The following is a 27,830-nucleotide window of genomic DNA, read 5'->3' on the forward strand; positions in this document are numbered from 1 at the left end:
GCAACAAGAACACACTGATAACATCTGAGATGGACCCTTGATGGGAGGTGTTCATCGGCGCGCGGGAGGGGCGGTGAGAGGGGGGTCCTCTGTGCAGGAAGCACTCCTCTAACAACCTCGTCAGGGCAGGGGGACGTCCAGCCCAGGAAACATGGGAGCTCGCCTTTGCGGGAGGTGGTGATGATGCTGGCAATGCGTTCGGAGTTTGCAAGCAAGCCTGGTTAATTGTCTGTTAGTCTGCAGGACGGCGCGCTTAAGGCCCAATGCCAGCATTATGTGTCCTATATCATTATGTGTCATACTCCATTATGTGTCAGGCATCGTTATGTGCGAGGAGGAAATTGTAGGACAGCAACCGCCGCGGCATCTGTTCGGAGTTAGAAAAATCAAGGGAGGTATTTGCATGTGGATCCATAACCAAAGGCAGATATTGCCCGGGATTGAAACGGACACAGCGTGCCAATCCATCAGGACCCGTGCAGCTAGTCTGACACACACGATCTCCTTCTCACACGCACGCACGCAGTTTCTCTCTCCCGCTCTCTCTCTCACACCATCTCTCTCTCACACACGCACGCACACCGTTTCTCTCACGCTCTCTCTCCCACTCTTTGTCACTCTCACACACATAACATAACACTAACACACTCTCACACCTTTTCTCTCTCCCCAAAGGCTCTTTCTCCTCTCTCTCTCTCTCTTTCTCTCTCTCTCTCTGCCTCACACACACACTGTCTCACACACACAACACTAGGACACACACCCTTTCTCTCTCTTTCCCCCGACAGCCTGTTTCTCCTCTCTCTCACACACTCTCTCATACTGTCTCTTACACACACGTGCTCTTTCTCTCTCTCACGCACATACACACACACACACTCTCTCACACAATTTTTCTCACACACTTATCACTAACACACACCTTTTCTCTCTCACCACAGGCTCTCTCTCTTTCTCTCTCTGTCTCTCTTTCTCTCTCTCTCTCTCTCTCTCACACACACACACACACTGTCTCACACACAGTCTCACATACTCTTTCACACACGCGACACTAACACACCCCATTTCTCTCTTCCCCCCCACAGCCTCTTTCTCCTCTCTCTCACACACACTCTCTCCCACTGTCTCTTACACACAGTCTCTCTCACACAATCTTTTCACACACATAACACTAACACGCACTCACACCTTTTCTCTCTTTACCCCACAACCCCTTTCTCCTTTCCTGTCACACACACTGTCTCTTGTAGACATACACACACATAGGCGAACACAGAGACTTTTGTTCTCTTTCTCATAAATAATATTAATAATTTAGCATTTATATAGCGCTACGAACCCTCAGGTATCTGAGCGCTACTTATTATTACCCACGGTGTGTGGTTCTCATTTATCGACCTCTCTGCGTCAGCAGGCTCTGCACGGATGTCAAAGTGAGCGCTTTACTCGCTGTGCCACTTGACCGGCTGTAACATACACAAACATTCTCTCTCTCTCTCTCTCTCTCTCTCTCTCTCTCTCTCTCTCTCTCTCTCTCTCTCTCTCTCTCTCTCTCTCTCTCTCTCTCTCTCTCTCTCTCTCGTTTTTCTACAGTAGTGCTTTGCTGCCAGGCTAGCCCAGCAGGTGGGGTTTCGCATAGAGGAGGGGGGAAAGGTTGGTGACTGAGGCCCTCCCCTCCAACTGACTCCGCCACTGGCATATACATGCTTAAATATAAGGATTTGAAACTGGGTGATGGACACAGAGCTCCAACAAGGCGGCGTGGCCTAAAGAGTTATGGGCATTATCCATGGGGAAGGGTTGTGAGGAATTTGACCATCTGCACGGTGGGTGTGCACTCACCTGGGTATTTTAAAAATGGAATGATGATAGATGAACCTTTGGAAAATGTGTGGGTCTGTGGACACGGCCTACAGGAGCCGTCCCCTCTGTCATATTGAGTTCGTATATGACAGCCAAGAGTACATCAAGGCGTCTCAGGAGGGAGAGGGCAAAACTTTCCTCCAGCCAGCCTAATTAACTAACACAGGCTACATGGATCCACCCTGTACTTTGTTGGCTCTGCTGGTGGCAGCTTCGCATTCTAATCAGAGTTAATTCAAACTGGCACATGGGGGGCTTGGCTGCCGGACTAAGAAATGAGACAGGAAAATCCCAACAACCTTTGATATGCATCTGTGTCAACCTGAAGCCAGCTCCCTCCTCTTAGTATCAAGGGCAGTGAACAGTGATGTCTGGGACAGCTGTGTACAGTAGTCATCCCAGCAGGGGGAGCCGATTCAGAAGGTACGAGAATGTGGTTTGCAGAAGTCCGAAAGTCAGGCCTTGCCGCAGCTTCAAGGGAGACCTGCCGCTTTAATTAGGAACCATAGAGCGCTCAATGAAGCAGAGAGACCATTTTATCCATAACAGACAGGAAGATGGGTGGGACAGTATTACATGTTTTCACCCCTTTACTTTTTCTGCTGCAAAGCAATCAGGTTATGACCGGATGCATACAGGAGATTGTTGGTGGGGACCCAGGATTGGTTTATTAAGGCAGGATAAGCCTATACCAATCATTGTAGCTCATCAGGCTTTAAAAGACGATTGAGCCCCTCTTTTAGGAAGATCATCTGAAGACTTTGCAAGGAGTAACAAGAAGAACTCAGCAATGCATCCTGACAGAAGGTACAGTCTACCTTACAGCTTCCGCCAGTGAAGGAAGACCAGGATTTCCAAAGAGGGAAGCTCAATCCCTCCCCTAAATATCCCCCAGGGAACAGAGGGAGATGATGAATCCAGAGGACCCACAAGCAGCTCCGGAACGGGTACCTAGCCAGCACACAGTGTGCCTTGCTAGGCTCTGCAGCAAGCTTCCTATGTGGGAAGTGCCAGAGAGTCTCTGAAGAAAACCAAGGACAAGGCAGTTGCTTGCAACACTCTCCTCAGCTTTGGGCCATGTCTGCCTTAAAGGGCGACACAAGCCCAGTGAAGAAGCTAGGAGGATTGCGTCACCAAGCATCCACTGATGTCTGCTTTAAAGGACATTTTCTATCCAGTCGAGCCCCTCGAGCTGCAACCAACTGCAGTGCTGACTGTTAGACCGCAGTCGGTAATGCCTTCTGAGACGCCTCGACCAGTGCTTCAGGCCCAGCAACCAGTACTTAGACAGCGATTCCTGACCCTGAGGCGCCGTGTAGGCCAGCCTGCAGCCGTCCATCCAGCCTCACTCACCAAACTGCCTGCTGCCTGATACCCGCAGCTGTCTCCCGCCTTGAACTCTGTCGCAGAAGCTGCAAAGTCCATGGAACCTACTTGACGTTGTAGAGCACCAAGAACTCCTAAAGCACAATGTACATTGTGGTTCTGTCCCCCTGCTCCATCTTTGCAGGCCCCAAATGACATTTTATGACCCATTGCTCCCTTTGTGTTGAAACCAAGTATCTTTGAACTCTTGCGATTAATTACTATACCGACTACCCTCCTCTCAGTATCCAGAGTGCATCCCATTTCCTTCTTTGAAACCCATTCCTTTACAGGGTGGGTTGTATTTTGTAGTGTGCTAGAACTGTTTGTTGTGATAATGATAAAGTAGATATGTTTATGCAACCTCGACTGGACAGTCCCTTTTATCATTGGGTAGTAATTGGATTTTCGCTGTGTTGCAACTAGCCAATGATCCACAACCTTTCGGAGATAAGCCTGCCGTTCCGTCCAAGTTATCAAAATGGAACAAGGAGGTTTATAATTGACTTGTGTTTCCAATTTGTTCAGATCCCTTCTGGTGTACTAGAGGTGTGGGGCCGAATGATGGTTTAGAAACCGATATTCATCCATGGACCACTAGTGCCCACGGAAGTTGATTCATCACAAGGGGGCTTCCCCAAATAACAAAATCATGAGACCCTGCAAACATGTATTTTGGGTCACTCGGCATTGTCTTATGTAGTCTCTCTATGGCATAGTTTGTAAATACATTTCTGTCTGTAAATAAAACATTCTCTTATTCAGGTTGTAAACAATTCGACCAGTGAGCAACGCACCTTCATTCTGCAAATAAATCACCTGTGAGAAAGGGGTAAGGGACAAATAGCACCAACAGGGACTCCTGGCTGCTAGCATGGGTATATAAGAATGACCACATAATTCTTATACAGATCGTAGCATGAAACTCTTTTAAGCATAAAATGCACACTGAGCTCATTTAATTTGTCAAATGCTCACCCTAAAATGTAAACTGTAAAATGTCTCAGGTGTGAGACTTGGGCTGTCCTGCTTCAGCACAGGATAATTTTTCACTTCCCTTAATGCACATACCTCACATCTTGTTAATAGACTACTAGCGGGCACAGCAGAAATCCTCTCTGGTGTTTATTTGTCAGGGGGACAGTGGGAGCCCCGGCTTCACTGATTATTGTGCCACTCATCGGGTGGACCCTCTTTCCCTGGGTTCCTTCCTGCACCTTCAAGGTCGACAGGGCCTTTTTAACGCCATTGTTCACAATTAAGAAAACAAAGCAAATAGTCAAATGACTTCATTGCAGAAATTCGCCCCACATGAAATCTAAATGTCAGGATCATAGTGTGTCGTACGGATCAACAAGATATTCCCCCTAAAGACCACAACATTCCAGCACTCCCCCATTGGTGACAAAATAACATGATTCGTGATATCAGACCAGACACACTTTTGAGTGAGAAGCTGCTTTGTCAAGGGGTCCCAATATTTTTTTGAACTTTTGGAGAATGATGGGTTTGATCTCACTTTGGGTAAAGCATCTTTTGTTACCCAGTCTTCCAAATCCAATAAGATCCACATTTATGGAGGTAGTCTCACTGTCTGGGCCAGAGAAGTACAAATGTCATGTTGGTCACTTTTCTGAAGAAAATCACTGACCATGAAATGAGGTCTCTACAGAGTGTCTATGTATTCCGGGGTGTAGTGTGATCTTGCAGGAGGGCTGTAACCATGAAAACGGGCATCAGTATTTCCGGCTTTCACTCCCATGCCCAGGGCTGGACTGGCCTATAGGGAACTCTGGAAATGTACCGGTAGGCCTCTGCACCCTGGGCCTCTTTTGTGTGGTAACCTATTTTTATTTCAAAATGTTCACATAGAAAAAGGGTTGGGCTTGCTGAAAATTTGTATTATGGGGCCACTTTGAAAATGATATTGAAGGCCTCTTTTGGTTCCCCGTCCATCCCTGCCCATGCCCACCACTGAGGTGCATGACTTGGTGTTTTTCCTCTACATTTTTCCAGGCATTGTGGCACACTGTAATTGTGAGCTGTGATGTCTGGGATTCTGCCACTTCCGATCTGCTTTTGTTAGAATTAATGGGAGCCAGGATATTTTGTTGGTCCAAGAACAAAGTTTCCAAGGTGCCCTGGCGCACACCTTCAACTACACACTGGAAAGACCAAGGGTGGGTGAAGGGGGCGATGCACTTGTGTAGGCATGAGATCATCTGCCAGCTTTTAAAGCCTTAGCATGCTTCTGTACATCGTTGAAGCAGTGAGCCTGTCTTTTAATGCCTGTCTCTTTTGAGGTCATTCATGATTCCTTTCTTATGCAGAGCCTTTGAGCAGGTGTGCTGTCTCCTGCAGTGATTGGACGGGGTAGTAGCAGACCTTTGTGTAGGGAGCCAGCACTGTTTGGCAGCGCTCCTTCCTTAGTTTCCTGCATCACCCTTGTTTAGCAGCGCCCTTTTCGTTCCTTTCCCAGGAATGTGGCGTATCCTTGCTTCTGGAGACTGCAAGTCCACGCCGTGGTTCCCGCCAGTCCTTAGTTCCGTTTCTCCTCCTCTTCCCTTTCAGTGCTTGGAAGTGGTAGAAGTGTATCGAAAAAAGTAGCGGAACTGTGGTCTCGGCAGGGAAGAGGGTAGGTGGAAGCCTAGTGCAACATGTGACAAGGTGTTGCGGCCGGGGCATTCCAATAGTGTGAGTGACTAGTAACTAAGTCTATTATTGCAACTTTACACTTGCACAGGGACGTGAATGGAAAAATCCTCCGTATAGAATGGTGAATGTGGTCGTGGAGGAATGATAAACACTTTCTGTTTCTGATAAGTGTGTGTCATTCAGTTGATGTGCAACAATTCATTCATTGATTGTAGCACATAGTTTGTATTCTGTGGAGTTGTGGGCCAGGGATGGTGCGTGGGAGGCACCGTGCGGGCGCTGAGTATGGGGATCGTGGAACACTTTCTAGCCATTGACAGTGGAGACGGCGGATGCCCGGTGGCAGCGCAATTCCTGGTGGGGCGTCCCCATGCCACAACAACTTCCATCTAGTTTTGGGGTTCGAAGAGGGTGGAGCTGCCTCCGGCAGGGGGTGGTTGAGAGCTCATGCTTCGTTCGCCAGAGAGGGGCGACGTGGATCGGCATTGTATAGATGTGGGAGGCGGGACTGGGTCATGACGGGCAGCTATGCGGTTGCCTGTGGACAGCTGTGTGACAGCACGGGTGACTGCAGGGCATGTTGAGTTGTGGGTCGTGCATCGGGCGTCCTTCTTGCATGCACACATTTTGTGATTTACTACCACAGATGGTTGCAAGTTGTGCATTGGATGTCCTTTTTTGCATGCAGAGGCTGCAGTTGGTCAGGAATGTGGATCTGGCATTTCACTCAGATTTGGATGTTGTACCGATGGTTGGGCCTCATTGCCTTGCACTGGGTGGGTTCCCAGTGGGGCGTTCCCAGCAGTTATGTTGCGGCTATCACATTGGAAGGGAGTCAAATTGGAAGGTGCACAGCGCTGCAGTGGAGGGTCCATTTGTTTGCCAACATCGGAGGGCGAAGCGGGATGGCTGCCATGTGCGTAGGCGCCGTGGCATCGTCGGAACGACTGAGCGATTACGTTGCACGCCTGCAGTGGATAGGTGGCCATTTTGGGGGTACTGGATGGCATGGGCAGCATTTGAGGGTGAGATGGGCAGGACTGTCGTGTGCGGTGCCCTGCTCCTGGTAACTGCGGGTAGTCTGACCACACACCGTGGGTTCCCTCTTTGCTCCTTTCCCCTTTGGTTGTATTGTGGCATCCAGTGGTGTGCAGATTCAGCCGGTCGCATTGTTTCTGGAAGGAGACACTGGAGGTGGCACGCAGACTCATTTGTTGCAGATTTTTGGCTGCATTTTGAACGGTGAGGTGGCACCTGGACACACACTGGATGTGGCTGACTGGGCTGAGCGGCTCTCTGCTGTGCTCTTGAAATCAGATGTCCTATTGGATAGAACTCAAACACCACCCACATCTTTTTTTTGTTGCTATATGTAAAGATTACTGTAACACGGGTGCCCCATTTGCAACAGATGTTCTTGCCTATATCTGTTACTGGATTTCTTTGGATCCCAATCAAAGACTCGAGTGGGTACTGTAAAGAAGACCGGTGGGGGGGTCTGTACTTCTGCTCTCTATATGGTAGAGGGGAGGCACAGAGGACCCCAGCCAAGATTCTCTAATACGGTAGCGATGGACGAGCAATCAAGGCCTAGCTTCTCAGGAGGTGATGCAGGCTGGTTCTTAAGTACAGTGTATCCCCAAGCCCCCACAAAGGAATGTCCACACACTGTATTACTGAAAACACAGTCTTTATATAATTAATATTCAAGGGTTATGTACACTTATCACAATAACGCACTTTGTGCTCAGGAAAATCAGCAATGGTAAATATCTACAATTCTAAAGTGGTACCACTAATATTAGACCTCATTAAAGTGCATTCACAATACTGTAGAAATGGCACACAGATCAATAAGAAGGAAACCAGCAATAGAGAGAGGAGAGATAACAGAGGGTTGAAACAATAGGCAGAATACTGGCCCTTGCTACTGGACACAGTTCTGTGTGGAGATCCCCCCACCTGGGCAACCTGCAAAATAAAGAGATATAACCCCAGCCCAGTCCAGATATTGTTCAATAGTCTATTTTTCTCCTATAATGTTTTTACCCCCCCAATGTACCTGGTGGAGTCGAGTTCCTCGAAAAGGCGTCGACAAGCGTCGAGGGACTCGCTGTTCGGCGACGGGGAATCGACGGCCCTTCTTGAATGCCTTCCTTTTCAGGCGGGAGGCACGGGGCGTCGAACGTCCGTCGACGAACGAGGCCGAACGTTGTCGAAGAGGCGGCAGCTCCGTCCGAGCGGTGCTCGTCGGCGTCGGGGCGTCGGCGTCCTGCAAGGCGGAGGTGTGCGGGGCACCTCGATGACAATAGTTCTGGACCGCAAAGATTGTAGAGACGGGAGCCCAGCAAGGGCGTCGAGTCGTCCGAGTCTTTGGGGTCGTCGGGTGGCGGGAAACCCACCGGCAGGTTTCTCCTCGGCGCGTTGGTCGTCCTCGACTTTCTCCGGCAGGATAAGCGGTCGACGATGCGGTCGAGAGAGTCCTTCGATTGAATGTTCTTAGGCAATGGAGCGGACGGCTCCGATCGTCGGCGGCACGGCGTCAAGTGGTTCCCACGGCTGGGCAACACAACTTCGACGGGCCTCCAGCGGTTACACAGACCTGCGAACCCTGGTCGACGGCAATGGACTTCGACAGCGTCGATGTCCGGGTGCTTCACTTCGATCTCCTCGGCGGTCCCGTCTCGGGTCGGCAGCCTTTCGAGGGTCTGACTTCCAGGGCGCTTCGGCGAAGATTCAGCGGTGCTCGATGGTCCCTCGGAGCACGGGAAGAGGGCGCCTTACCAGGTCCTCTCTCGGGTCAGTCCTCGACGATTTCGACAACCTTCAGTTCCGTCGAAGCAAATGCCACAGCAAGTCTTCTTCTTCCAGCTGGACGTCGAGGATCAGCAAATCCAGTTACTCTTGAGTGGAGACTCAGCTTCTGAATGCTTCTGAACAATTTCCAGTGGTGAGAGGTCCCCAGATATACTATTCTGTCTCTCATCCACACTGCTGGCACACACACAGCAGCCAATCACACAGAAGGGCATTCATGCAGTCAGTCAGCCAATCAGGCACACAGTGCATTCAGGCCACACTCCTCCCTTTCAGACACTCACAACAAGGAATGTGGATTGGGACAAGTACCCAGCCATTCAACACTACACACTGCATTCAGGCCAGTTTCGGGCAGGGCTGTCTCAGTCTTTGTCTCTCATGCCAGAAACCAGACAACCACAACAAGGAGTGTATATTGGTCACACACTCCATTCACCCAGGTCCCACCCACAGGAGGTACCCACAACATACAGTCACTGGGAAGGCTCCAGTCAGTCTAGCTGGGCCTTCACAACAACACCATATATGGAACTTCCACCCAACAGCCAGTCAGGGGGAAGGGACAGAGTCAGGGCATCCCAGGACTTTGGGAAAACAAGACAACAGGCAATAGAAAGCAAGAGGCCACAGGGGCCATCTTGTTTCTATCAGGAATCAACTGATCCCAATGGCAGGGCCTGGGTATCCCAAAATGGAGGACACCCAGAGCACCTGTCCAATTCAGCATGGAGCTGCCACCAGCCCATACCCTGCTCTGTGGGCCACCCACAGGTGCCCAAAAACATACACTAGGGGCACAGGGTTGTACCCCCCCACCCATGGGTGCCATAAGGGTATCCCAGGGGTCTGTTCACCAAACCAAAAGAGAGAGCTGCACTGCCAGGAGTCCCAAATGGATTCCTGGGCAGAAAACATAACAGAACACACGATAAAAGGCAGAAGAGGACAAGGATTCAGAGGCCCTGTCCCTCTGATACATTTCCAGCATCACAGTCGCCCCCCCCAGACTGAGGTGGAGGGTGCCTAATCTCCCACGGGATAGACACCCTCATCCAGACGGTCAACATACCTTCTGGAAAGGCCATCTGCATTATCGTGACTCTTCCCTGGTCTGTGCTCTATGGTGAAGTCTAGCCCTTGTAGGCTAATCGACCACCTGAGCAATTTCGGATTCTCACCCTTCATCTGCATAAGCCACTTCAGGGGCTTATGATCTGTTTGGACCTTGAAGGTGGACCCCGTAAGGTAGGGCCTAAAACGCCTAAGGCTCCAAACTATACTAAAACATTCCTTTTCAACAGTAGCCCACCTAAGTTCTCTACCCTTGAGTTGTCTACTGATGAATATGATAGGATGTTCTCTCCCTTTGTCATCTAACTGGGACAAGACAGCTCCAATTCCGGTGTCGCAGGCATCCGTCTGGACGATAAAGGGTCGGCTGTAGTCAGGCGCACTCAACACAGGTGCCCTACACAGACTTTCTTTCAAGCCATCAAAGGCCCTCTGACAGTCTTCAGTCCAATTAACCTTCCTAGGCTGTTTGGGTGAAGTTAGAGCTGTCAGGGGTGCAGCTATGGTTCCATAGTCTGCCATGAAATTGCGATAGTACCCAGTGAGGCCCAAAAAGGCTCTCACCTGGGTTTGAGTAGTGGGAGTCTCCCAGTTCTGTACGTCCTGTACTTTACTGGAGAGAGGTTGGATTTGACCCCCTCCTACCTCATGACCAAGATAGGTAACTTTCCCCTGAGCTATCTGGCACTTGGTGGCCTTGATAGTGAGGTTAGCCCTTTTCAAGGCCTGCAACACCTTATCCAGATGTGTCAAATGCTCTTCCCAGGTGGAACTGTAGACGGCAATGTCGTCTAAGTAAGCCACACAAAAGGCTTCCAGCCCACTGAGCGCATGGTTGACCAATCTCTGGAAGGTGGCAGGGGCATTCTTCAACCCAAAGGGCATGACCCTAAACTGGTAGAGTCCCTCAGGTGTGGAGAATGCCGTCTTTTCCTTGGCATGGTCCGTCAGAGCTATTTGCCAATAGCCTGAGGTAAGGTCAAAGGTGCTCACAAATTTGGCAGCACCTATAGTGTCCACGAGCTCATCAGCCCGGGGCAATGGGTGCGCGTCAGTTTTGGTGACGGCATTGACTCCTCGGTAGTCCACACAGAACCTCCAATCCTTGGTACCCGCCGGGGAACTTGCCTTGGGGACAAGGACCACTGGACTGGACCAGGGACTGGTGGAGGGTTCAATAACACCCAGATCCAACATCTTGGCGACCTCAGCCTGGATGTGGTTTTTGACGGTATCTGACATACGATAGCTCCTGCTTTTGACAGGCACACTGTCACCAGTGTCAATTTCGTGCTTACACCACGGTGTAAGGCCCGGTGTCAGTGAAAACAGAGGGGCATACTGCTGGAGCAAAGCCCGGCAGGCCCTCTGCTGCTCTGTTGTCAAATCGGGAGAGAGTTGTACTCCCTCCACTGAGCCATCCTGAGGGTTGCTATGCAGCAAATCAGGAAGGGGCTCACTCTCATCCTCTTCTTGCCCTGAAGCTAGCAAGAGACATGAGACTTCTGCTCGCCTGTGGAAAGGCTTGAGCCTGTTGACATGGAATACCTGGGGGGCTACCCCAGAGGCTCCCATGTCCACCAGATAATTGACTTCGCCCATCTTGGAGATGATCCTGAAGGGTCCAGTCCACTTGTCTGCCAAAGCTCTAGGCTTGGTAGGCTCCATCACAAGGATTTCCTGTCCCGGAGTCCAATCCACTTGCGAAGCTTTCAGGTCATGCCAGTACTTATTCAATTCCTGGCTGGCCTTGAGATTTGCTGTTGCCTGACCCATCATTTGTGTCATCCTCCGCCTGAGGCCTAACACATAGTCCCCCACTTGCTTGGCGGGACCTGGAGGGGTGGCTTCCAAGCCTTCTCGGATCAAGGCGAGGGGCCCCCTCACGGGATGTCCAAAGAGTAACTCAAAGGGGCTGAAACCAACACCCTCTTGAGGTACCTCTCTGTAAGCAAACAGCAGGCATGGCAGGAGGAGATCCCATTTCCTCCTTAGGGGCTCTTCCAAAGCACCTAGCATGCCCTTGAGAGTTTTGTTAAATCTCTCAACCAGACCATTGGTCTGGGGGTGGTAAGAGGTGGAGAACTTGTAGGTTACCCCGCACTCTTTCCACATGGTTTTCATGTAACTAGACATGAAGTTGGATCCTCGGTCAGAGACAACCTCCTTGGGGAATCCAACACGGGTGAAAATGCCCAGGAGAGCCCTGGCAACCACCTTGGCAGTAACAGTCCGAAGGGGTATTGCCTCAGGGTACCTGGTGGCATGATCTACCAAGACCAGGATGAACCGATGTCCACCTGAAGTGGGAGGGTCAAGGGGACCGACGATGTCGATGCCCACCCTCTCAAATGGGGTGCCAACCACTGGTAATGGCTGCAGTGGGGCAATGACCCTGCCTCCAGTCTTGCCAGACAACTGACAAGTTGGGCAGGTCCTGCAGTGGGACTCCACCTCTACTCCCATCCGTGGCCAGTAGAAATGGGCAGAGAGCCTCTGCTTAGTCTTCTTGGTCCCAAGATGACCAGCCAAGGGCACCTCATGCGCCAACTGCAGTAGGAAGGGCCTGTAAACCTGGGGTACCACCAACCTCTTGCGGGCACCAGGTTCGGGCTTAGTGGGCTCACTAACAAGGAGCTCACCCTCCCAATAAATCTTGAATGTCCTAGGCACTTCACCTTGTGCCTGGGACAGGGCCTGTTTCCTCAGGCCCTCGAGAGAGTGGCACTCTCTCTGTCCCTTACAGAAGTCTGCCCGGGAGGGTCCCCCTTCAGCTAACAAGCATTGAAGGTCGGGATGATCCTCCGGGTTGAGAACCTCTCCCACAGGAGAGTCTTCTGTCTCTTCTCCCACAGGAGTTGAGTTTGGGTTTTCCGCTGGACCCAGCCCGTCCGGAGCATGGATCCCATTGGGTGCTGTCGGAACAGCAGGAAGAGAAGGTGTTCCCTCCACAGAGGTGGCCTTCTTGGTCTTCCTTCTTCTTGCCTTAGGCCTCGCCTTTGGCTCGGATACCTGACTCACAGCCAGACCCGGTGTCACCTGTGACCTAGTGACTGCAGCAGCAGTCATGGGAAGACCATCCGAGATCAACCCCAACTCTACTAGATCGTTTCCTAACAGAATGTTAGCAGGGACATTGTCCTGAACCAGGACAGGAAGCTTTGCTGTCTTGTCTCCAATCATGAGTGTGACTAGGGTTACAGGCGATAATTTGGGAGGCCCACCAGCTAACCTGGTGGTTCTCAGAGGAGCACCTACATAGTCCTCTGGTTTGAGCAGGGTCCTGTCCACCACTGTCATGCTTGCCCCAGTGTCTCTCAAACCAGTAGAAGGCTGGCCATTCAAGAGGACACTTCTCAAAAACCTACGGGTGTTCTGCGGGATAGTCGCCAGTACTTCTGCGTACTGGTCCCAGGCCCCAAGGGACACTAAGGAAATCTCTACTGGAGCACCAAATGTGATTCCTGTAGAGGAGGGGAGGACAGTGGCCTCCACCTCAGACACGGGGTAAGGGTAGGTCAGGCTGACAGCCTGTACTCCAAGTGCCTTACCTTTACACTTGGGGTCACCCCTTTTGTGATCCAGAGCCCCACAATCCCAACAAGTGCCAGGAGTGCGGGGTACGGTACTGGAACCACTGGGAGCCTGCTTTGCAGCAGGTGGACCACTACTCTTATTCCCACCCACAGAGGACTTATCCCCACTAGATTTTTGGGTCTTAGGAGAGGAAGGTTTTGGTTTACCCGACTGTGACTGCTTTTGGGACTCCTCAGCTTTCTGAGAGGCCCCCTTTTCTTTGTCCTTGTCCTTCCCACTGGAGTCCTTAGGGGACACCCGGTGGGAGACCCACTTGTCAGCCAACCTAGCCAGCTTAAAGGGGTCCAAAATGTTCTGGTCAGCCACATACTGACGCAGCTCTGGTGAACAGGCTTCAGAAAAATGCTCAAAAAACAAGAGGTGGGACAACTCAACAAAAGTTTTCACCTTGTATCCATCAATCCACCCCATCATGTTCATGTGCGCAGTACTCACCCAGTCAACCCAAGACACATTCTCTCTTTTCTTAAATTCCCTGAACCTTTTAAGGTATTGGGCAGGTGTCTTGCCAAACTTGGCAATCAAAGCAGACTTCATACACTCATACTGACCCCTTTCTTCCACACTCAGCTTCAGAATACAGTCATATCCAGTTTGAGGCACTCTGCTTAACAAACACTTAGCCCAATCTCTTTTATCTACATCATGAATTGCACAAGCCATTTCAAACGCTTCAATCCATTGGAGGATATCTGAACCCTCCACAAACACACCAACCAAATCTTTCATAAACTTGGTGGCTGGGGACCTGACACTCTCACTGGATCTAGCTGAAGTCTCCACTCTGGCTTTCTCTAGCTGGATTCTCTGACATTCAGTGTCCTGGCTTTTGAGTTCAAGGTCCTTATTTCTGAGTTCAAGATCCCTATTCTTGAGTTCCACTTGCTGTGCCAGCTCCTCTTTCTTAAGCTCAGCTTCTATTTCCAACTTGCGATATTCAAAGGCTAACTTCATCCTCAATAACTCAAGTTCCATGGAATTGCTGGGGTTTGGAACAGAGGCAGCAGGAATGGTGGCATTCCCAGAAACAGATTCAGCGACAACCCCAGGGGCAGAGTCCTCACTGGTTGCATCCCCCCCTTCCTCAAGAGTTTCACCATCAGTCTGGTAATCCACCAGGGCAGCTATCAGCTCAGCCCTAGACTTATCCACAAAGTCTAACTCCCTGGCTTCACAAGCACTCTGGAGAGCCTCTAAGCTCATCCGAGTCAATTTACCATTTGCAATGGCCTCCATTGCTTGTAATGCAGTTATTTGGTACACACCCAAACCTTAATCTAATAAAAGTGCGGATATTTTGTAAGTGGCACGGTTATACACTGAGTCTTAAAACCATAAGCATCCCACCGCTGCCACCAGCTTTGTAAAGAAGACCGGTGGGGGGGTCTGTACTTCTGCTCTCTATATGGTAGAGGGGAGGCACAGAGGACCCCAGCCAAGATTCTCTAATACGGTAGCGATGGACGAGCAATCAAGGCCTAGCTTCTCAGGAGGTGATGCAGGCTGGTTCTTAAGTACAGTGTATCCCCAAGCCCCCACAAAGGAATGTCCACACACTGTATTACTGAAAACACAGTCTTTATATAATTAATATTCAAGGGTTATGTACACTTATCACAATAACGCACTTTGTGCTCAGGAAAATCAGCAATGGTAAATATCTACAATTCTAAAGTGGTACCACTAATATTAGACCTCATTAAAGTGCATTCACAATACTGTAGAAATGGCACACAGATCAATAAGAAGGAAACCAGCAATAGAGAGAGGAGAGATAACAGAGGGTTGAAACAATAGGCAGAATACTGGCCCTTGCTACTGGACACAGTTCTGTGTGGAGATCCCCCCACCTGGGCAACCTGCAAAATAAAGAGATATAACCCCAGCCCAGTCCAGATATTGTTCAATAGTCTATTTTTCTCCTATAATGTTTTTACCCCCCCAATGTACCTGGTGGAGTCGAGTTCCTCGAAAAGGCGTCGACAAGCGTCGAGGGACTCGCTGTTCGGCGACGGGGAATCGACGGCCCTTCTTGAATGCCTTCCTTTTCAGGCGGGAGGCACGGGGCGTCGAACGTCCGTCGACGAACGAGGCCGAACGTTGTCGAAGAGGCGGCAGCTCCGTCCGAGCGGTGCTCGTCGGCGTCGGGGCGTCGGCGTCCTGCAAGGCGGAGGTGTGCGGGGCACCTCGATGACAATAGTTCTGGACCGCAAAGATTGTAGAGACGGGAGCCCAGCAAGGGCGTCGAGTCGTCCGAGTCTTTGGGGTCGTCGGGTGGCGGGAAACCCACCGGCAGGTTTCTCCTCGGCGCGTTGGTCGTCCTCGACTTTCTCCGGCAGGATAAGCGGTCGACGATGCGGTCGAGAGAGTCCTTCGATTGAATGTTCTTAGGCAATGGAGCGGACGGCTCCGATCGTCGGCGGCACGGCGTCAAGTGGTTCCCACGGCTGGGCAACACAACTTCGACGGGCCTCCAGCGGTTACACAGACCTGCGAACCCTGGTCGACGGCAATGGACTTCGACAGCGTCGATGTCCGGGTGCTTCACTTCGATCTCCTCGGCGGTCCCGTCTCGGGTCGGCAGCCTTTCGAGGGTCTGACTTCCAGGGCGCTTCGGCGAAGATTCAGCGGTGCTCGATGGTCCCTCGGAGCACGGGAAGAGGGCGCCTTACCAGGTCCTCTCTCGGGTCAGTCCTCGACGATTTCGACAACCTTCAGTTCCGTCGAAGCAAATGCCACAGCAAGTCTTCTTCTTCCAGCTGGACGTCGAGGATCAGCAAATCCAGTTACTCTTGAGTGGAGACTCAGCTTCTGAATGCTTCTGAACAATTTCCAGTGGTGAGAGGTCCCCAGATATACTATTCTGTCTCTCATCCACACTGCTGGCACACACACAGCAGCCAATCACACAGAAGGGCATTCATGCAGTCAGTCAGCCAATCAGGCACACAGTGCATTCAGGCCACACTCCTCCCTTTCAGACACTCACAACAAGGAATGTGGATTGGGACAAGTACCCAGCCATTCAACACTACACACTGCATTCAGGCCAGTTTCGGGCAGGGCTGTCTCAGTCTTTGTCTCTCATGCCAGAAACCAGACAACCACAACAAGGAGTGTATATTGGTCACACACTCCATTCACCCAGGTCCCACCCACAGGAGGTACCCACAACATACAGTCACTGGGAAGGCTCCAGTCAGTCTAGCTGGGCCTTCACAACAACACCATATATGGAACTTCCACCCAACAGCCAGTCAGGGGGAAGGGACAGAGTCAGGGCATCCCAGGACTTTGGGAAAACAAGACAACAGGCAATAGAAAGCAAGAGGCCACAGGGGCCATCTTGTTTCTATCAGGAATCAACTGATCCCAATGGCAGGGCCTGGGTATCCCAAAATGGAGGACACCCAGAGCACCTGTCCAATTCAGCATGGAGCTGCCACCAGCCCATACCCTGCTCTGTGGGCCACCCACAGGTGCCCAAAAACATACACTAGGGGCACAGGGTTGTACCCCCCCACCCATGGGTGCCATAAGGGTATCCCAGGGGTCTGTTCACCAAACCAAAAGAGAGAGCTGCACTGCCAGGAGTCCCAAATGGATTCCTGGGCAGAAAACATAACAGAACACACGATAAAAGGCAGAAGAGGACAAGGATTCAGAGGCCCTGTCCCTCTGATACATTTCCAGCATCACAGGTACCCCATCATATGTTCTTTATAGAATTGCAGCTTCTAGAAGCAAGAGCCTCTAATGCAGGGTTTCATGTAGCCAGAACATCTCTGGTAAGGAGGACAAACATGTATCATGGCCCAGACCCCTGCAGCATTATCCATTGCATACACCTGGTTACAGGGTGCCATAGAACTCATGCTGTGCCACACACACACCAAATTAAATCAGTGTTACGGGAGAATCCACAATAGGTACATGCTGGGCTTTGTAGAACAATGTCTATGAAATGGCAGAACACTGTAAACTGGCTGCTTGCAAGATTTCACCTAAGGAAAGTAGCTAAGGTTTTGTGAAATTATCAACTATGCCTGTCTACCGTACAGATTTCAAGTCTGCTCCAAGTGTTCCTTTAAAGATATCAACATGCAGGGAACTCTTAGGTTTGGCTAGTCGAGGGTTTTCGGTTGAGTCTTAAGGACAAATGCAGGTGAATCTTCTGACAAGAAGCTCTTTGCCAGTCTGAGGCAATATTAACATTTTGAAGAACTATGTTTACAGGAAAGTCACCGTCTCTTCCTGTGAAGTCACTTCCGGTCCTGTCATCCCATGCAAATTAAGGGGCCCGCATTTAACTTGCAGCACTTGGCCCCGCAAATCCTAGGACGGGCCTTATGATGATATGATATGGCATTTGTAACGCGCCTATACACAAGGGTTTCAAGGTGCGACGAGGCAGGGAGGGGGGGGCAAAGGGAAGACAGAACAACGATCTTACTAGGCCAGGTGTCATTCAGATCGCGCAAGTGCATAGGGAGAGGGGAAAGTGCAGTACAGGGGTAGTTGAATAATAAGATAAATAATAAGGGCCGGCTGGTGGCAAGTGCAAGGTAAGTGCAGGCAAGTGCTGGGAAGGGGGATTGTAGGGATACAGAGACAGTCTCGCAGTGCAGGGGTTGCCAGGGAGGCAGTGCAAGGGGAGAGTGGCTGGGCCAGGGACCAAGATCGGTGAGAGTGACCCAGTTGCAGATTTAGTGCAGTTTCAGTCAGGAATTTAGCAGGGGACAGGGGTAGAGAAAGCAGAAGCAAAGAGGAAGGTTTTGAGGTGCTTCCGGAACCAGAGATGGTTCTCCTCAAGTTTCCGGGAGGCAGGAAGGCTGTTCCAGAGGGAGGCCCCTGCCGCGGAGAGATATCTACCCCCAACTCGTTGCTTGGAGAAGCAGCTGACCCTAAGGGAGATGGAGGCGCATGAGCGAAGAGCTCGAGAAGGAAGATATTTAGGAAGAGAGAGTTGAAGATATTTTGACCCCAGGCCCCAGAAGGCCTTGTGGACAATGCAGAGGAGTTTGAACTTAATCCTCGCCGCCACTGGGAGCCAGTGCAGAGATTTCAGTCCTAGAGAGATACGGTCACTGGGCTTGAGGCCAAGGACAAGTCTCGCAGTCCTGTTCTGGATGAGTTGCAGAGGGCGGAGAGTAGAGGCAGGCAGATTTAGAAATAGGCTGTTACAGTAGTCCAGCTTCGAGAGAACCAGGGCTCGGGAGACAGTGAGCTTCTGGGGGAAGGAGAGGAAAGGAAGAATACCTCTGAGTATTCTCAGAATCCCTGTGCCCGACAAACAACTGCACACTTGGTACATTGAACAAACAAATACATTAGTATGCAAGTCATTCCTGGCTGAACCTTCAGCATAATGACATGTAAAACATGACTGCACGTTCAAAGTGATAAGCCATCCTCCCATTGCAAGACCGGATCGACGAGAGGACCCGTCTACCAAAACATGAAATCCATGGATCAGAAAGAAAAAAGGAAATTAAAGCTTTGTTTGCAGGAAAAGGTGTGGAATGCCACTGTCACATAATTAATACAGACTCAACAAAGCGCGAGGCATTCATTCTGACAAAGGAACACGTGCGCCCACTGACAATGGCGCCAGAGAAAGAGCTTTAGGAAACGGCGCACACTATTCAAAGCAAGTCCCCTTTTCTCTTCGGGCTTACTGTATTTGTTGGAACATTTAATAGGCAGCCCGCAGGGGGCCACTGTGCCTTAACTGTCGTCCAATCCTATTTTCCTATGCCGCCTCTGCTTTGGTTTTGCGGTTGCCTTCTGTGTCTTACGGCCCTTCTGTGTAAAGCCCAGCGCGCGATGAGTTAAACTCCCAGCTCTGTGAATCACCTGACATTTTGTAACACTAATTCCCCTGCCTGCAGGGAAAATGCTAATCAGGACATTTGTAAGGGAAAACCATGGAGGCAGCAGCATGTTGCACACATTTCTTCTTGCCTGTTTTTTTAGAAGCCCCCTTGCTAGAAGTGACTAGAACATTGAATTTCATCTCACGCCTTGCCAGGAAGTGAAACCCGTCTCTTGAAAAGAAGATGTTCACTCTGTTGGCCTTTGTTTTAGGGGACGCAGGCCTGAGACTCTTGGAGGCAGACCAGCTAACATCACGCGCCCCGCTTTTCTGAGCAGTTTCCAGCACCTTCCAGAAGAAAGCGGCTTGGTACCCACCATTGCATTCCCTCCATGGCCCAGACGTTTTTGATCAGGTCTTTTGTTTAAAAAGAGAGTGGCGATTCCCGCCCTCATAGTTATTAAAAACGCAAATACTGATTATCCAGAACCATGCAAGGCCGCAAAGGACCTCCGGATATGAAAGGTTATTTATAACGTGCTTAATAGCCAGAGGTTTTTAAGCGCGGACCCGGGGATCGAACCTGCGTTGCTCCTTGTCGTCTTGCTTCGAAGGCGAGCACGTTGCCCCTGAGCTATCATCCCGAGGATGGCCGAGTTTGCTATATTTTCGTTTGAGTTTTACCGTTGAATTGCGTAGGACGTAGGTTTCCACACACTAATATAGCGCTACCACCCTATCCGGCCAGTTCGAGAGGGTAGTAACACTATTAGCACCCCGGGTTGCCAAAGCGGTAACGCAAGGTTCGGATGGAGCAGTCTTTTCTATGAATGGGCGGGATGCCTCGAAGTGTTCCGTTCATTCATAGAAAAGACTGATCCAAGTTCCTTATAGAGCCCCACTTCCATTTCCGTTGCAGCCGGCAAAGGAAGATGGAGAGAGGCAACGCCGGGCCTCGCCGCCACAATCAGGTAAGTCGGGCTGGGGAGAGGGGTTGGGGATGCATTTTTTTTTTTAAATGGGAAGGGGAGATAGCGGGCAGGGTAAGCAACCACCAGGGTGCTCGGAACACAGGCTTGGATTGTGGGATTCAGCCCGCCATCCGAGCAACCTGATTGGCTGTGCCCCCTCGCCCGTGTCCTAATTGTACTAATTGAGCTACAGGCGAGAGCATTCTAGACACAAACAATGCATAGGAAGATGATAACAGTTGGTGGGTCAGCCCTTTTTCAGAGTGTTAAAGGTCAAGGTTTGGGATACACAAAAGTGGATCAAGTGGTGGACGGTTTGACTGCAGACAACACAGACAAAAGACATGACGAATTTTATGGCCATGTGCTCGCGCTGAGCCAAGGGAGGAATTTGGTGGACCTGGCCTTACCAGAATGCCCACGTAGTAGACGCCCTATCCCATGCCAACATGAAACCAAGGAAGGGAGTGTTAGAGGCAGGCAGGTCAAGGCTGAGGAGGCCTTGGAATGCAATGCATATGTGAGGGACGGGCCTGAGGCATCAAAGGGCGCATTGGTATTTTGAGGCAGCACTGGAGAGGAAGATATTATCTTTTGGCCAGCTTAGGAGGCGTTTTGCCCATTGTCACGGATGGCATTAATAACTCCCAGGATGGTTCAAAGGTTTTTATTTTAGAAATGGTCAAAAATCACTGTTTTATCTTTGGTCAGGGTGTTTTTATGGGCTTCCCTGTCTCAACCTCCAGTGGGTTTCTGCCAGCCTACCAGCCTCCTTAAGTCCCAGATTTCCCCTCTAGCGATGGGCAACATTATATAGTAGCCTTATCTGACACCCTCCAGGGTTCTCCCAATGGTTCCATATCCTCACACTCCCCGGGGATGTCAAAATAGGACTTGATGATTTTCAAGGAGCCAATGTCAACCACTCTGAGTCACTCGCTCTCATGTTTCTTTTCTTTCCTCTCTCTGATCTTACTACTCCCTCTTCTCTCTGTTGCCCCTTCTCCTGTCCTGCCTCCCTCCCTCCCTCCCTCCGGTTGTATCCTTGCTCCCTCTTCTCTCCCGCTAATATTCACACTCTCTCACCTCCCGTGTCTCCTCTCTCTGCTCCACTCTACTCTCCTTTCACTTCTCTGCTCGCCTTTCCGCTCTCCACACATCTCCCCTCTTTACTCTTATCACCTGTCCAGTAGCCACTCCACTGAACGCAACCCTCTCCGCTCTCCTCTCCTCTCTCCACCTCTTGCTCCCTCTCTGATCCACTCTCTCCTCTCCCCTCAACTCACATACCTTTTTCACACTCTCAAAGACTTTTCTTACTTCCACTTAATTGCTCCCTCTACTCTTTTCATATCCCCTTAAATACTGTCAGGGTGCAACTATCTCGTCTTAAAGTACTTCTGAGCAAACCTCGGCTCTATGGGCCGGGGGTCTCGGTGTACATTTGGTAGCAGAGATTGACGGTTATCGATTAGAATAAGACACCCATTGACCGTCGACATAAAGTAACTCTAGGGCGTCGGCAATATCACGAGTACTTTGCCATTCGGCTGAGTAGACAATGAAGCTCCCCATAGACAGTGGTAGTGTAAGAGAAAAATCTGCAGGCCAGGGTCTGTGTTACCCACCTAATCCCTTCCCATTCTTACGGGCAGCTGAGCGGGAGAAAAGCCAAAGAAGGCGGTAACGAAGGCAGTGATCCCGAGGGTCCAGAGAGGAAACATGAGAACGGTGAGGGAAAAAAAAGACGGAATGTTTTGGAAAAAGTGCATGCTTTAGAACAAGTAAAGGGAAAAGGTAGTGGAGGGAGGCGGGAAAACAAAATATAGCTAGAAGTAGAGAAGAAGGTATATATCTAAGGGGAAGGGAATAATGACTCAAGAGTAACTGAGAAGTAGCTAGAGGAAAGATACCCAGGAGGACACCCGAGAAGAGAGAGGTTACAGGAGAGTACACCCGAGAAGAGAGAGGATTCGCCTTAATCCTGCTAATATAGCGGCTAGTAGAAAACATGTATCCAGAGTCCCAAATAAAAGGGGAACAAATAGACTACCACAGCGATTAAGGGTGCCGTGAAAGGGATACGTTTAAACTCCATGGCGGGATAACTTTAGAGGCACAGATACATGTGACCAGCTGGTGGTGACCAGCTGGTGTTCATCTAGTCTGTTAAACGTCTGTATTACATGTTGTTTGTTGTGACGTCATAAGTTGAACCTTTTCTTTAGAAGAACTGACTTAAATTTTACGCAATTGAATAACTGAGATATTATAGTATATGAATTGATGTTTTTGAGTTCTGGATTGGAGCTTGTGGTGATTGGTGCTCGCTCATGTTGTGGAAATTGTTTAAGGCACGTGAAGCATTGACAAGTGTTATATAAGGAGAAAGGGAACAGATTTAAGCATGTAAGACATAACTCCATTGGCACACCTATGCAAACAGTTGCCGAAACATGCACCTAAACTGAAAAAATACAGTACAGAGTGGGTTAAGGGGACTGCCCACAAAATGTTTATGCCATGGCCACAGAGTGAGTCCTTATCGAAAGCTGATTTGTATCACATGACGGCATATTTGCACGCCACAAACACGGGCAAAAAGTTAGACAAATGCCTAGCTGTTCTAGAACTTTGGAAAATGTATGAACAGGGAAAGGAAGAGGAGCTGCCAATAGATTGGATACTTAATGTATGCACAGAGGGGGTGAGACGCCTACTGCGCCACCCGCCCCATCTGAAATGAAGGTTGACGAAAATAAAGACGAGGGACTATACCCGCTGAAAGAACTTAAAGCAGCCACAGGGTATAGCAACCCGGCATATGAGTCACCCACGCAAAGTAGTGACGAGAACCAAGGTAAACATAAGGATAAGGATATCACCTCCATAGTCCCTAGGGTCAAGGAGAGACACGATGATGAGAGAAGGGACCAGACACAGACAAGTGCATCTCTCGATAAGGAGAGAGAAGGCAAAAGATGGAAAGGAAGCGAAGATAGAACTAATGAGATAGCATTTGCAAAAAACAAATGGGTGGGAGGACACATTTTATTGAAACTCAATGGCAAAGGCATTGATGATGCGAAACAAAAAGAGAGACCAGACAATGTACAGAGAAAAGACAAAGAAGGAACTGAGGGATGAAAGAATAAGGAACAAAGATAGACAGAGACGAGAACAGTTATATCGTGAAGAGCAAGAAAGACAGCTTGATCGCAAACAGAGAGCAGTAAATGATCAAGACAGACAGGAGCAGCGTAAGTTGGAGGAAGAGCAGAGGATCCAAGTGAAAAGAATAAAGAGACGAAGGGATGAAGAAATCCGAAGGGCAGCTGAATGTAGAAACAAAAATAAAAAGGAAGAAGATGGGGTCAGAGAAGAGGCGAGGAAGTGCAGAAAATTCAATGATGATGTAGAACGGAAGCGAAGACAGAGAGCACGTGATCTTGAATATCTGGAGAGAGAGGTTAAAAAACCTGAGCCAGTAGTAGATTGGGAACATATACAAGAATTCTTCCCTGCATGGGATTCAATACCAGGCACGTCTAGGGCGAATATCGAGGGTGACTTTGACACCAGAACTATCGGAGAAACGATCAATAAAATATATGACAAAATGGGCTTAGAACAATACCCCAAGGGGAGGGGGAAGACGAGCGCCTGGAGAGCACTCAGCTGTACGACACCGAAGATGTTTCCCAAAGTAGTGGGAATAAAGAACTATCCCTGGATAGACTAGAAATAAGTAGGAACAAAGAAGACACAAGAAGTGGCACGAGTTGGGCACAGACAATGTCCAACTCAGAAAGGGAGGAGCGTGAGGAAAAGGCGGAAGAGAGAAGGAGTGAAAGACGACTCCCAAGGGAGAAAGGGATAAGGTGGTCAGACACTAGTGAGTCTGCACCGAGGGCATCAGAGTCAGCCACATAGTCAGACTGACATGAAGAAGTATCTCACGGTCAGAGGGGGGTGTCATCACCACCCTATGTGGACAGGCTAAGGACATTGCAGGCGGCAATGCGGGAATATTACCCCTGCAATAGACAGGAGAATAATGAGAGAAGAGCGAGATCGCTATACATCCCAATTTCCGTTACTAGAGAAAGGGGGTGCAAGACCACAATATATTCCATGGCCACACATGGATCGAGATAATTTGAAAAACAAGCTTTCGATGCTGACATCGGGAGCCGGAAAATGGATACTCGAGTTAGAAAAAATGACAGGAGGAAACACGCTAGCTATAGGGGATATCAATGGTCTCCTAATCGCCATACTTGTTGAGAGAGCAGACGACGTGTGGACATGGGTAGGTTACACTGGTGTGACCACAATTAATACCGTGCATGACAGAGCACCATTTAACAATTGCAGATCTGCGGTATGGAAGGCACTACGAGTGCTTTACCCAGATACTTCTGACATGGGAGCTATAATGACACGTAAAATGAAGGAGTCTGAGGATCCGTTGATTTACATGCATAATTTTCAAGACACGTGGGTACTTGCGACTCATGAATCTTGGACAAAATCTATACCTGTGTTCTACCATATATTGTGTCCAGGGCTGCCAGAGCCGGTACAGAAACAGCTCAAGAAATTGGTAGGAATCGAGGCTATGCCATGGTCAGAAATACAGCTGACCATCACACACTATTGCAGGCTACTACAAGAAAGGAATCGCAAAAAGGAAGCTGCACAAAAGGGTGAGGAAGCGAAATTGGTGCAGAAGAACTTGTCAAAATATGCTCTTGAGGGAGCCATGATAACTAGCACAGCTGAATCAAGCATGCAGCAGGTCAATAATCCACAACAGAATCATTAGGGCAATACAGGGTTTTACCCAATGGGAAGAAGATTTAGGGCAAGAGGATGGCAGAGTAATCGGGAAGGTTTTCAGAATAATCAAGGAGGTTTCCAAAACATGCAAAATGGCAATCAAGATATGTCAAATGGGCAAATGATCCGAACACCGCCAGTATGTTGGTTGTGTGGGATGACAGGGCATTTAGGGCACACATGCAGAAATCAAGGCATGATGCAAAATGGTCAAGGAATAGGAGCAGGAATGGCAAATCCACCGCCTTTGTACAACAGGGAGTTGCACAGAATCACACGATGCAACAACAAGCGCCAGGAGCGCAACAAGGTTTTCAACCTCAGAATATGGTGAATTTTCCACAAGGGCAGTCCCAACAGTCACCGCTGCAATTGTCACAAACAATGAGCTCAGGGCAGACCACAAACCCTGCAATGGGAAATAACACTGCCAATGGGGGAAATCCATCAGCACACTGTGGGCTCAAGCTATATATGGATTACGACAGCTCACTGGGAACCCTGATGTGTTCTATCCTATCAGTGACACCAGACCCTCTCTGGGAACCTAGGGTGGATGTCGTTATAGGGGATAAAGAATATTCCTTCTTAGTTGACACGGGTGCAACACGCTACAAGTCGTGTTCCCTTCACAAACGCACTTCCAGTCTCTATAGGAGAATGTGAAATGAACGTGCCTATATTATACTCACGACAGACCCCAGTAAACATTTTGGGTCGAGATCTAATGACAACGTTAAATATGACAATATCGTTCATGGAGGAGGGCATAGTATGTTCAACTCCAGGAATGCACTATTCAAACGTATGCAAAATGATTAGAGCAGGTCACACAGCCATGAGGGCTATACCATTAGAGCCAGAAATATTCACGTGTGGAATACGTGTGCCAATGGCAGGGCTGCCAGGCCTTGCAGGCAGAATCATGAAAACCCCAGATGAGTTTCTATTTAGACCAAGAATACCTATGTACGAGGAGAAGGGACAAGTATTTCCCTTGATGATACACACAACTGCAATACGAGGGAAAATGGCCTTGATAGATGGTTATGACGATGAAGGCCGACAATGGTGCGCAGTAATCGCCATTGAAGAAGGATACCGATTGACGTCATTGATGATGATCTGTTTGAAGAACAAGCAGATATGGAAGAGACCATACTGGAGGTGAGTCTCACCTTTTGGGTGAGAATGATCAAAAGAGAAGTGCCACAGAGAATGATGTTGGCACGAAACCGTCCTGAATATTTTGATGACGACATGGCCCAGGTGCCTGTCTCAGTGTGGACCACAGGCCCCTATGACGTAGGCCTATTGGAAGGGGTTGGAAAATTAAAAATCAAACTGAAACCAGGAGCAATTCTACCAAGAGCCCGACAATATCCCATGTCCAGAGAGGCAGATGAAGGGATTTTTAAGACAATTTCGGCTATAATGGAGCAAGGCATCTTAGTGACGTCAGAGTCATCATGCAATACTGTGGTTTATCCGATCAAAAAATCAAAGGGAGGGTCTTGGAGGTTAATCCAGGATTTACGCCCAATAAATTATATTGTTGAGTCTGAGTTCCCTTTAGTCCCGAACCCTGCTACAATTCTATGTAATATACCTGTTGAGGCAAAATATTTCACGGTGATTGACTTGAAAAATGCATTTTTCTCAATCCGTTTGCATTGTGACTCACAAGATCTGACATCCTTCACATTCAGACAGATGCGTCTGAAAAGCACGAGGCTACCCCAGAGGTACTGTGAGTCTCCTTCTATTTTCTTTTACAGAGTCCTGCAGTTGGACCTAAGCAATATTGCATTGGAAAGTGTTGTCCTGCAATATGTGGATGACATCTTAATCTGCAGCATGACAGAGGAGCAATGCAGGCACGATTCTGTTCAGCTATTGACTATACTGGCTCAAAAAGGATATGAAGTTGACAAAGAGAAGCTACAATATTGTCAACAAGTAGTGCAGTACATAAATAGGCCAGCTGATCTCATATGAGGGAAAAAGAGTGACCCCAGAAAGGGCTGAAGCCATACTGAACACGGCTAAGCCACACACGATAAAACAGATGCAGAGCTTTTGAGGCCTGTGCAACTATGTCAGGGCATGGGTCTTCGACTATAGCTCTTACACTAAGCCTTTACTTCAGGCCCTAAAAAAATGATGGAAGAAAAAATTGAATGGTCTGAGACCATGGAGGAAGGATTTGCTGTACTCAAAAAAGCTATTTGCATGACACCAGTTTTAGGGATTCCCAATTATGGCTAGTAATTTTACCTGTTCTGAATGGCAGCGTTATAACAGCAGTGCTCACATAGTGGACCACGTTGGGGTACAAGCCCCTGGCATATTACAGTGAGAATTTGGACCCAGTGATGAAAGGCCATTTCCTCTGCGAACAAAGTTTAGCTGCTGCAGCGTTCGCCATTGAAAAGGCTACTACCATTGTAATGGGATGCTCAATGACATTATATGCACAAGCACTCACTATTTGCTATTGTAGAAAAGCCAAAGGGCACACTGACATCTCAGAGAGCTTCTGCTTATGAAGTGATCATATCGAATCCATCAATTAAGGTAGTCCGATGTAAGATAGTGAACCCAGCTATGTTTATAGCAGAGCCAGTCACTAAAGGAGAACCAAAACATGACTGTGCGAACTATGAAGATTTCTACGATGAAATTCCCAGAGTGAAAGAAAATGCTTTGGCGGTAGGAGAAAGTGTATTTATTGATGGTTCTTTGAGAATCGATCAAAGCGACAGGCAAAGATATACAGGCGTCGCTGTAATGAAACACACCGCAAATGGGAATTTCGAGTACTCCTTAGT

The 27,830-nt window shown here is 49.2% G+C and overlaps 1 protein-coding gene across 6 annotated transcripts in view; it reads right to left on the reverse strand.

Moving 5' to 3' along the window:
* The window catches only part of IQSEC1 (IQ motif and Sec7 domain ArfGEF 1), a 3,055,115-nt gene that overhangs the window by 627,097 nt on the left and 2,400,188 nt on the right, over positions 1 to 27,830 (reverse strand). The window lies entirely within an intron of this gene.

This window comes from Ambystoma mexicanum, chromosome 2p, assembly GCF_040938575.1.
Source record: "Ambystoma mexicanum isolate Mex_15411 chromosome 2p, UKY_AmexF1_1, whole genome shotgun sequence".
Taxonomy (NCBI): Eukaryota; Metazoa; Chordata; class Amphibia; order Caudata; family Ambystomatidae; genus Ambystoma; species Ambystoma mexicanum.